This window comes from Drosophila takahashii, chromosome 3L, assembly GCF_030179915.1.
Source record: "Drosophila takahashii strain IR98-3 E-12201 chromosome 3L, DtakHiC1v2, whole genome shotgun sequence".
NCBI lineage: Eukaryota > Metazoa > Arthropoda > Insecta > Diptera > Drosophilidae > Drosophila > Drosophila takahashii.
Genome location: NC_091680.1, coordinates 3,041,561 through 3,054,152, shown reverse-complemented (window position 1 = coordinate 3,054,152; position 12,592 = coordinate 3,041,561).

Below are 12,592 nucleotides of genomic sequence, written 5' to 3'. Positions count from 1 at the left end.
AATATTTCCGAGTTTCGGTTTTTGATTTTGGATTTTTATAACAGGCAACTTTTGTTTTACCTTCAACCTGCAGAAAAAATAGAGTGTTTTTTTATAGTTATAAAACCAATATTCAAAAATCCTTTCTTAATGTTTACCCATGAAATATTTCCGAATTGCGGTTTTTGATTTTGGATTTTTATAACTAACCTTATTTGTTTTACCTTCAACACCCAGAAAAATAAGGGTAAACTTTATTGTTATAGTTAGATAAAGAAAATATTCCAGTATTTTTTCGGAGATTTTCCCTGTAATAAAACATTTGTTTAAGAATAAGATAAATACAGAATCGCACCCAAATCACGACTAGGAAATTTGTCCTGTGCACATATACACGCCATGCATGGCTAGTGTTTGTGCGCTTTATTGTCGAACTGGCATTTCTGCTCTGCTGCTTTTGGCCAAACAGTGTGGGCTATTAGCCGAAAGGCCTGCCAAAAATAAAGGCGAAACATTTGTGTATGTGTACGTTATATGTTTTTTATGTTTCATGTCGCGATGTCAGCATGAACACTTTACGTTTCATATTTGCCAGGCCACTGAGCATACATATACCATATATACATCCAGAGATTCCTGGGCGTTACATTCGAGTTGAGTTTCGTTTCGTTTTCTTTATGCAAATTAGCCTTCAGTCAGTTGGACTTTTTTCCACGTCTTCCACTGTTGCTTTTTGCATAAATTTTAAATTTCCTTCTTTATGCCAGGGTTGTCTTCTCAGTTGTATTTGTATTTGGTAGCGTACTTTTATGGGCTGGCTGCCTGTGACAAGTCCTGATACGTCTGGCCCTGTCTCAGGCTTATTTATGCACTAACATTAAGAATTATTAACTTTGATAACTTATTGCACTACGACCTCGCCTTCGCCCCGATTTCTTTTCATTTTGATTCCGTACATGTGCGGAAATTTTATGTGACACTTGAGAGATTTATGTTCGGGGGCCCGAAATGTGGGAAATGTGGGCGTGGCGCATTGTTGAGTTTGAAAAGTGCCGCCGGAAAAATGCCAAACACGTGCGACGTCCCCCTGAAAAATGCTTGAAAATACTAGGTCCACATTAATCATACGCACCGTTGGCCAAGAAAACTGCACGAAGGCGTTAATTAATTCCCCTGCAAATATCCGACATTTAATTCGAGTGTCAGCTGAGCAAACAAAACAGCCAAACTTGGCAATGAAATGAAATGAAATTAATTTCTAGATTTGTTTGTCTCGTCAGCTGGCTGTCAGTCCTTTGACATTTAGTCGCGTAGATAAAAAACACCTCCACGAAGTTTACAAGGCTTCCAATTTAAGCCAATTTGCCGGCTGAAATTAGTTTTGCGTGCTGGTTATTAATTAATCCCCAGTTCCCCGGTTACAATCAATCTAAATCGCCTGTCAGCGTATGCCATAAATTAAATGTCCGACTATATATACTATGTAGATTTGCTACTATTTCATTCCATTTTCGCGGACATCCGCTACGCTTTTCAATTAAATTCCAATTGACATTGACTGACTGGCGACGGGGGTCCTCGGTCTCGGGTTAATTAATAAATAATTGTGTTTATGAAAATGTAGCGCAGCTAGGTGATAATTATCATAGCAGGACAGTCTCTTCTATTTTTGGTTTTGTGATGTGGCCACATCACGCATACGCCGCGTGGCCACGGGGACAAAACCATTTCTGTCGCAGTCGGGGGCCGAGCAATTTTGGGCACGCCCATTGTCAGAGGAGGAGGTACTGTACTATAGCATAGTCCACGTTTTGATTGATGGTTGGTTATGTCGGTTTGTCCAGCTAACCCTCCAATTTCGCCTAGCAGCCTGCTGCATATTGTTTTTCCCATTTTTTGGGCTTTGGGTTTGAGGATCTCTACACAGATAAAAAATTGACAAAAGATCAGATTGATATGTGCTGGTCAATTTTATATTTATTTCTTTCTTTTTGATATGCATAAAGATTATGTTTATCTTAATTTACATTATTTGTTCAAAAAATACTATATTTTGTATTTTTTATGATATGATATAATATCAAATTGATATGTTTGAATCATAAATATTTTTTAAATCATTTATTGATATAAAGTTAGTTAGAATTGACCCTATTTAATATCGAATTTATTTTCTGTGTACTGCTGCTGGATTCTGGTTTTGTTTTCTGGTTATTTGGCCGAAGGGTCATGAATTCGTGATGCGGTTGCCGGGGCCAACAAATTGAAGTGCTCTGGGGTTCTCCCAGTTCATTGCAGCTTGCGGTTTTTAGCCAAAAAAAAGAGAAGAAGGGCAGCTCCACTCTGATTTGACGGTTTCTATTAGGCTTTGAGGTGATTACGGCGCCTTTGTGCTGGTCCCCGGCTGATTGATAAGGTCGCCAGTGTCAAAGGCCCGAGCTGCAGACACAAAAAATGCCCGCTGCCTCGTTGTGCACATCAACAATAACACGAATCCCATTAATCATACGTATGCATAATGGATCGTGTCCTACAAGGATGATCAGGGGGTGAGAATGGGAATGGGCGGCTTTGAGCCACTGGCCAAGACTAATGTAATGTGCCACAATATGTTACCAACTAAGGAAGCAGGGATGGGGGATGGTTGGATTTTGGCCAGGTCAAAGGTAGCTGCGGTGTCCCCTGCTCTCCAACTGTCCACCTGCTGTCCCACTGTCCCACCTGCTGGCTAAACATAATCATGTGTCATTGTCGCTGTCGCTGTCCCAGCCAATTCCCACCCTCCATTGCACTTGGAATTAAATCTAGATATTTTCGGGACACTATCTTCTATTTTAAGCGTATCCTAAAGATACGATTGTTTAAATAATAATGTATTCAAAATATATTGCCATAAAACTACAGTGAAAATCCCAAATCCATTGCCTTTTAAAAGTAAAATGTTATTCCAATAAAAATCCAGTTTATTCATCACCAATTCGTGATTATAAATCATATTTAAGTACGCCATTTCCTGAGATTTCTTCCAGTGCATCGCTCACCTTGGCTTGGTTTTTGTACAAGCTCCGGCTCTGCTTACATTCAATTTATCCCCGCCCTTTGCCGAGATGCCTAACAACCATATCGTGTTCCCATTCCACGCGTGTGACGGGATAATTAAAGGGGATGTCAGCTGTGGCCTCTCTGTCCACTTCATCAGGATCATCCGTGGGCCAGGATGAGTATATCCTGCAGCCAGCTTTCAGAGCATTTTGCAGAGCAACCAGAGCAGCCACCGCTACAGCCACCAATTAGTTTTGGGTTAGCAAATTTAATTATACTCGTGGCGCACACCTTTTTCGTTTTTCGGTTCTTCGTTGGCCCATCAGTCGTCGGATTCATTGGGGCATGAATTATGCGTTTTTAATTGCTGACCCCCAACGGAGCAGCTCGCCGGCTTGACCCGACAATTCATCTTGGAAGGAAAAGGGCCCGAGCCTGGGACATGACTTCATTAAAAGCCGCTCGAGTGGCGCAAAACACTTTAAAAATTCCCCCATAAATTCACACTGCAATTGCAGCTCGACATTTGAGTTTTGTGCATTTTTCGGGAATTTTTTTGGAGCATTTTTGCGCACTGAGCGAAATCAGCATCCATCATTCAGACACTTCCGCTTGGTGGGAAAATAGGAAAAATAGTAAAAGCGAGGCAAACATTGACATTGCCTTGTATTTCGTATACTCGCTGTCGATTTTTGTTTGCCTTCTCTCGCAATGTCAATTTATTCGGACTGCAGACTGCAGTCGGCGATAGAAATTTAAATGTTCAAATGGCTAAACCACTATTTTTCTTCTTTTTTTCCCGTCGAACGTCGATTTCGTTTGTTTGCGGTCTTTGGGGGGATTTGCAGCTGTGTGGAAATCGAATGCTGGTAAAAACACCCCAGTAAAACAGAGCGAGTTAATCGTGCAGGAATCCCAAATAGAGATGCTGAAATATATCGCTGGCAATGGAATTATGTGGATTAGCTTCTGTTCTGTTGCCAATTTAAATATTAAATGCTTGGCATGCAGAGTTTTGCTGGGTCAAAGGATTAAAGTCAACATAAATTCTTTGGTTTAATTGAATCCATACCAGAGAATTCAATATACAATTATTCATTGGCCAGTTTATCTATACATTTTCCGGACCAGCGCACATTGCTCATACGCCGTGTGTGCGGTCAGGATGAAAACTATCAAGAATGGCTCTCTAATAAAGCCAAAATTGTATATCATCACTGCACATAAATAACCAAAGTGCTTAAGCATTTTTGAGCAGCAGCAGGCAGCACTTGGGTTTAATAACTCTGAGCTGGGGGTAAGTAGGTGTTTAGTGGCTATTATCATCATTCCGAGTTTGCCATGTGTGTGTTTTGAACTCTTTAGCATCAATATTTTATGTATTATGCCAGCAGATTATGATTTATGGCCTGGTGCTGAAATGGCTATGGTTTCTCCCCCGTGGGGAATTGTGAAAGCGAAATCATTGTCTTGGCCCCCGCTTAGAATTCCATATTTCACACGCCCTGAGCTTCAAATTCGCATTCCCACTTCCTTTCGGCGGTGCAGAAATTACGTTTAAAAGTGTTTAAGTGGCGCTCGCGCTAAGTAACAAGTTGAAAAATTGCGATGCTCGCTCGTAAATTTGCTCGCCAAAGTGAAAAGTAATAATATACAGGCATTATAAATGGCTGTGCGTCCTTAAAGCTCCGGGAAAGTCGAGGGGTAGTCACGTGGGCAGGGATGGCACTATGGAGCTATAGAGCGTGCACAGTCAATGGCCGTCGCCACCGCAACTCATCCTCTGCTCCTCTTTTTGGTTTTAAGAGACACCACAACACAACATCAAAGGAGCAGACGGAGAAAATATCACTGAGCAGATCGGTTATCTTGAATTGACATCTTTTGGGGTCTGTTTGATATTATTTTTGAACTTTTTATTGAAATAAAACACCCACTTTAATAATGGGTCACACTAAAATAAATTGAAATATTAATTTTTGATTGTTTGCGCAATGAGTTTTGTACAATTTTGTTTTTTTTTTTTGACGTTAAGTGCGACCAGAGTTTAACCTAAAGCTTTTAATGTACTTTGGTCACACTTAACTTAAAAAAAAACATTTTAAAGAACACGATTAACAATTTTAATTTTTATTCTAATCTATAAATTTATTAAATTCCATACAGCTTTTAACTTTGTTAAAAAATATTTTTCTCTGTGCACATCTATGCGAGAATCAGTGAAGCAAACAAAACAACAACTACAAATACGACGACAGGACACGGATACATTTACCCACACACATATCCACATGTCCTGCTTCTACATGTAGTGGTGTATTTTGTGTGTGTGTGAGCAAAGCATTTCAAAAGTAATTCAAGCAAGAAAAAAGTTGGGTAATTGAAAGTTTGCCCATAAAAATTTGTCGCTCTGCGTTTTGCCCGTTTGAGTGAAGGGCAGACCGAGCGCCCCACTTTTCCTTTTCCCCGATTTTCCAGCCACTCCCGATAACTGGTAACTTTTCATTATGCATCCCCGCCCATTTCCCACCGCTACCGCCCCCTCTGAACTCTACAGTCGCATGCCATTATCTGGAGCACTATCGAGGCGCCCAAAACTAGTTGAAGTGCTTGAATTGTTTACGTTGATAACTTTCCTTTTTTTTATTGAACCTACCCTAAAATTTGTGTATTGGGTGTTTTGGGTTCTTGCATTAGTAGGTAAGAAATGAAGCATTATAATTAAAGCAATAGCTATAAAAATAATTAAGAGAGGGTACATAATTTTGAAGAAGTACTAGATATAACGTTTTTGATAGTAATCACACCATTACCTATGGCATTGTACAATTTTTTAAAAATATTTCTCCAATAAAATGAAATCATTTTTAAAAAAATAAAAATAGATTTTATTTTTCATTGGATGTTTCCAATTTTTTCTATAGGATACCCACCTGGTCTATTTTATATCCCAATTATTGGCAAGACAAGACAAAGTTTTCCTTTGGCATCAGCCGCTACTTTTACTTTGTTCGAAGGATTGCCATTTTTATGGGGCCGCATAATGAAAACGCAAACGCGATTGCAGTTTAACTGCACTTTCAATGACAGCCCGCCTGCTGCCACGCCCCCATCTTAACCCCATCCGCCCACTTTTAAACCTCTTCATTAGACAGGCACTTGAAATAACAACAACGAAATGCCGGGCTCTGATAAATGGCAACCATGTGCTCAGCTGAGATATATGTAGGTATCTATATATTTTGTATTTCAGTATCCAAGTATCTGTAGCTCTACTGCTGACTTCAAAGCCAAGGGACAGGCCACAAAATAAGCGTAAATGATATGAAGACATTAAAGTAGCAAATTGGGAACTGAAACAGAAAACCCAAACACCCAGGGATGCACTCAAAAAAAAAATGCACTAAAAACATTTTAAAAAAGTTATGTGCTTAAAACAAAAAATATTTCCGCTTGGTAATTTTTTCATTTATTTATTTCTGAAAATTCCTGGGAAAAATTTGAACATGAGAACATAAGATTAAAATATATTTTAGAAATATTTTTTTACTTTTTTTTTTGTTTTTTCGTAGTGTGTAGTCTTGTTTTGGAAGGGCGTCACATGAGAATCTGTTTTGCGGCAGGGACTTTACACCCAAACCACATCCACCCACTCGAACTGAGCTGCTGATGGGTTTAAACTGGACCGCACAATGTAATAAATTAGATTTACCCAACTTGATGCGAGAATGCCGCCAAATATTTAACACCAATCAACATGAGCACGAAAAAAAGAAAGTTTTTCTCGCCAGCAACAAGAGGCTAAAACACTGGGGCCAGGGAAAATAAAGTGAGAGCAGGGAAAAACTTTGCCCTTTCGGGTGGATTCCGTTTTGGGCTCATTGTCTCGAGTTTCGCAAGTCGCGTTGCTGCCAAGACGAAAGGTGTCAACAATGACAAACACTTTTAACTAACCAACTTTTGCCTTGGCTTGTTTCGTTGGCTCTTCGGTTGTCTGGATGTCTGGCTGATTGTGTTGCCCCGATAGCGGACGACAGTTTAACCCATGCAAACAAACTTGTGGCGACATTTGACACAGGCCACCAAATACAGTCCCAGATTTTCCAATGGAGATAAGAATCCTGAATGGAGATTTGGTTAGAGAGAAAAAGCTTCGAATGATATGGACCAAGTATCGATAAAATTAAATTTGGATAATTACCGAATTAAAAAATATTTATCATGGAAAGTGATAAAAACTATTTTTAAACAGATATTCCCTTTGTTTGAAAAACATTTGAAAAAGTGTGAAAAAGTCTGCAACAATATATTTTAAAATGTATAGACAACGAGTTTTTTACTGCATACTTTTAGACACATATTTAAAAGTAACTTCAAGTAAAAACTTTTAAAAAAGTGTCAAAAAGTATGCAACAATGTTTTTTTAATATATGCGAAAAACAACGAGTGTTTTACTGCCTACTTTTAGACACCTTTAAAGGAAATTGCTTTTTCTTGAAAGCAATGCGTAGGTATTGTTCAAAAAGGGTAAATTTAATCATAATACATTTAACATCTTGATATATAATGTATGGAATAATGATCGCAATGTAATATCGAAACTTCTTTTAGAAATCCCGTGGGTTTTCGTGGCATCGGCATCCCAAATCCTGGCCATCGGCGAATTCGCCCACCTAATCATCTCAATGGCAATGACTTCAATCTCTTCTTCGCCCGCTGCCAAATGGGAGCCATCAATTTTACAGCAGCTGGGTCGAGAGGTGGAAACAGGTAAATCAATCACACGCATTATGCGATGGCTTTGCTCCGTGAAATATGCCCAAGAATCTGGGACTTAGCGAGGGTTTGGGGTTTTGGGGTTTATTTCAGGGTTTTGGCTTACCATATACTTTTTATGGCTCACATGGTGCTGGGCCTCCGTTGATTTTTATGCCGCTGGCTCTTATTACTTGTAAGTGGGCGAATGAAACGACGTTGCTCATACGCCCTGTGTACCAGTATTGCAGCCATTTTACGGCCAGCTCTTCCTCTTTATGTATATTTCACGTCATTTGCTTTGGCTTTGTCATTCTGTGGGAAATGAGGATGGAGAAAAGAGAAAAACCAGCGAGTGCTTAGGCATATTTATTAGAAGGACTCCTCAAGAGCTTCTTGTTAGCCTGGATGAGATGAAGGTAATTGATAGTAACTTCTTGTCGAGACGAGCATCTTTATAAACGTAAGGGAGTGTCATTTGGCATATAAATTATTGTGTTTTAACGGATCTTTTGTATGGCTTTCTTTTATTTTTATTAGAATCTCTTTATTTACTTTTGTACAAAAACGTTATCATGGCATTCCTATGTACGAGTAATTGCATCAAACAAGAAATCTCGCAACAAATATTTTTTTTAGTTCCCTTTTTTGTGCATTAAAATTCCATTGTTATTGCGACAAATTGGGGCAGCGAACAAATGCTGAAAATTAAAGCGAGTTTGCAGAGACGACAATTTATTTAAGGTTCGCTTTGGTGGTACCCATTTTTAGGGAAAATTTAAAAAAGTTTAATCTATTTAAATAGAAAGATTTTTTTCTGAAATTTGTCAAATTTTTTATTAACGTTCTTCTAATGATTTCTAATTTATATTTATTTTTTTTTAAACTTAATGTAAAGCTTTTAAAATATTGTGGAAAATGTCCGTTTTAATTTGACCTTAAAATAATTTTAAAATTATCAAAATTCAGGAAAGTATATTGTAAATTATGTCAAATATATTTTGTGTGTCAAACAAACCGGTGAAATCTACTATCTTGGAACAAACTACTTAAATTGTACAGGGTATTTCCCACCTTCCAACGGATGACAGCTTCTGCTGTTCTCTCTAGTGGCCTCCCAACTTTCACCCACCACCCCTTAACCCCCGTAACCCCCGTAACCCCCTAACCCTTAACCCACCGCCGGTGCTACGCAGCCATTGCTCGTAGATTTGAATAATTGTGCAGCAGCGTGTAACGGTAGCATGGGCGGGGGAAGAGGGGTAAAAGGGGGCTGGAAAAGTTGCAGAGAGTGTGTTGCATTTTCACCGCTCCCCGTTGTTTTTGCTGCTATTGTTTTTGGGCCGCGGAAAACTCTGCTCTCGTACAATAACATTCTTTTTCTCACTTTTCCCGTCTCCCCCCTCAAATGTATGCTACATTTTGTTATTGTTAAATATGTTACGTTTTGAGCACTGCATTTTGTTGGCGAAATAAAACGTTTTTGTTGCTGTGCCGTTGTGTTTGTTGTTGCTGAAATTAAAAATGATTTAGATGCCAGCAAATTGAGTTCACTTTGGATATAGTTTTGTGTGCAAGTTTTCGTTTTCGTTCTGGCGTGTAATTTAATTGTTTGATATTTTTGCCCGCACATCCACAGAAATGCGAAATCGTACACATTTGTCCTCGTATCGCTGTGTTTCAATCAAGCTTTGCCATTCTTTGATGACTGCGGGGGTTTTCCCCTCTGAAATACAATTTTGTTTCAACTGCAACTGTATTTGTATCTTAATTTAACCATTTTAAGCCATAAAGTAAAAAACAGTGGTGGTAAAAATATTAACACTTATAAATGGAATATTTTTAAAAATTTCTACAAAAATATATTTCAGACATGCCCGACATATGATCTTATATAAACATTTAACAAATAAAATAATCTTTAAATTCTCATAAATATTTTTAAAGATTTTTTTTTGATTTTTCTATTATTTTGCTCTCATTTGTGTAAATAAAATGGTAGAACAGCGCTTTGTTATCTAGCTCTGTTGGTTTTTCAAATGCCAATTGCTGTTGGCATTGCAATTAAACATGCGAAACATGAGCAGCCAACAGTGAGCCAAGAAAAATGCAACAAAATAGTTGTGGCAACAGAAAAACAAATATTTCGGAAATTTTCTTCCTCCTCCTCGGAGGCTTTAAATGAGAAGAGGCGAAAAAGGAAATTTGCGGAATGTTTGCCCTGAATAGCCCACCCACCCACACAGAGACACAAAGAGATACACTTGAGAACCGGAAGTGACATTTTGGAATGCCACAGGAGAAAAGGCAGGAAAATGAGAAAAAAAAGGGTCACTCAACTAACAACAACAAAAGAAACACATACTACGCCTTAAGTGTTGCTGAAAATCTCATTCATTTTCAGGTGAAAAGGGTTAATGTCAATATGGTTTTTGGTTTGGTTTTTCTAAGGCTTTCAAGTGTGCCAAATCCTAAGTAGGAAATAAAATACACTTCGATTCGACATGCCTTTCACCAGAACACTGGACACTTCACTGGACACTTTCATTTAAAGCCAAGTTCGGGTCATATAATGCTTTCTTCGGCCCCCTTTTTCTTTTCTTTTTTTTATGATTTGTCTGTCCCGGCCATAAAAGATTGCCAAGCAATTGAATCCATTGGCCACGAGCCTTGTCTGTCCGTCGGTTTCATAATCAAATACATAACTTTATTTATGCTGTCCCATCCTTTGCCCGCTCGCAATTTCGGCCCACAAAAAGTTTCCACCGAATTTGCTTACATTGGCGAAACAATAAAATTCCATTGTCAGAAAAGGGATGCTCTCGGTTCTCGGCTCTAGCCGGATGCTATTTTGTTAAGTGCGCGAATGTTGGCGCATAAATAAAAATATAATTGAGCTGCCACCCGCCTCCTCCGATTTTTCCCGAGCTCCCCAAACACGCAGATCAGATCCCTGGCCACAAGGCCTGGGGCCATGATGATGGGGAATTCGATGCACTGCCAGAAAATGTAGTTCATAAATATTTAAACAAAATTGTTAAGTAATTTAAAACATTTGTATAAAAAAAAAATTATTATCCTATACAAAAAATTAAAAATATTCAACTTTTTTATAAAACTGTGTTTTATTTGTTATATGCTTAACGTTTTAGTTTGAAATTTATTCTATACAAAAAGTGTCTAGAAGTATACAACCATATTTTTTGAGTCCTGAAAGTCGATGGTTTATTCCGAAACATTATAATAATTTTGGGCACTTTTATTAAGGTTTTTAAAACCATAAATATTTAAGCATATTATTTAAAACTTTTGTTGTATTTATCTACATTTTTGAATAATGTTGTTGAGTTTAATAATTAAACAAATATATTTCGCTGTTCTACATTTTCGAAATATATTTTATAAGTGTACCTCATCCGTTGACCCACTGTATTGATTTTCGGCCCAGTTCAAATAAATTAGCTGCCATTAATTGGAAATGCGGGCGGGCGATTCACTCAAGCAATGCACAATTTGGACCAAGATTCGATTCGTTGCCAAGGCTTAATTGATTAGCCTCGGCTAAGAGTCTCCTTTTCCCAATCGCCCCACTTCGCCTCTGCCGTCCAAGTTGTCATTGCATTTAATTGCATTGCCAAAATAAGGATTCGGGCAACAACAATTAAATTTTATCATGGCACCTGGACGAACTTTTCTGCCAGCCAAGGCAATCGAAAGCCGAGAACTTTGGGCTGCTGTTGATGCGCCGTATAATTGAATTAATTTAAAATTGCCTAGAACCATTTTACCTGCCGGGCTGGCATTAATTTTGTAAAAGTTTCCTGCTGTTTGCCAGCCATTTAAAATTTTAATTGAATTTATTGCCAACTATTCAGCAATTTGATTTCGCAGCATTTGCAGTTGATGCCATGCGGTGGATTTTGTTCATAATTAGGTTAAACAGGATGATCCTATCAAAATATGTTGGGAAAATTATTCCGATTTGCGTGTGGATTTGGACTTTTTAAATGGAATTGTAGTTGTTAATATTTTGGCAACTCAAATATTATGTAAATATTATTACAAACGACAGTTTATTATTCAGCGATTAGTATTTAACTCATTGGACAATTTTAAAAAGTATGTATAAGTCTTATTAATTTTAATTAATATGGAAATCGTATAAAATGTAATTACTAGCTTACTTTTAGACACCTATTTTCAAATTGTAAAGTGATTTTAAAAACACAGCTATTTCTGTTTTGATAATTAGGGATTTTAATTTATAGACCACAAAAACCGAATTTAAATTACACAAAGAAGATTTTTTAGGAAAACTTTTAACTTTGACTATCCAATTAAAGGACGTATTGGGTTTCCCATCATTAGGGTGCAAAAATACGAAAAATTTCAATTTTTCTGGCAAAAAACAAAGGTAACGAGTGCAAACACTCTCTACTCACGACATCAATCACTTGGCCACACACAAAAATGCCATGGCACACAGATCGCAATTAATTTACCCAAGTCAGCACGCCAGCCTCAATTTGGCTTTGGAGTCAGCCGGTGTGTTTGTCTTTCTCCTGTTGCAGCTGCCAGATGCCAGATGCATCTGCAGTCTATGGTCCATGGACTGCCAGTGCATCAGTATCTTCTTCTCCCGGCTGCAGGATACTTCTCCACTTTCCATTTTCAGACATCCAAACTGAACCGAACACCCATCCCATGGAATGTCAGCCATCGTCTGCCGTGTTTGCCTGCATGTCAAATTCTCATTTCATTGAAATCGGCAAATATTGACTAAGAACTTCGATGCAATCAACGCTGCCGGCGACTG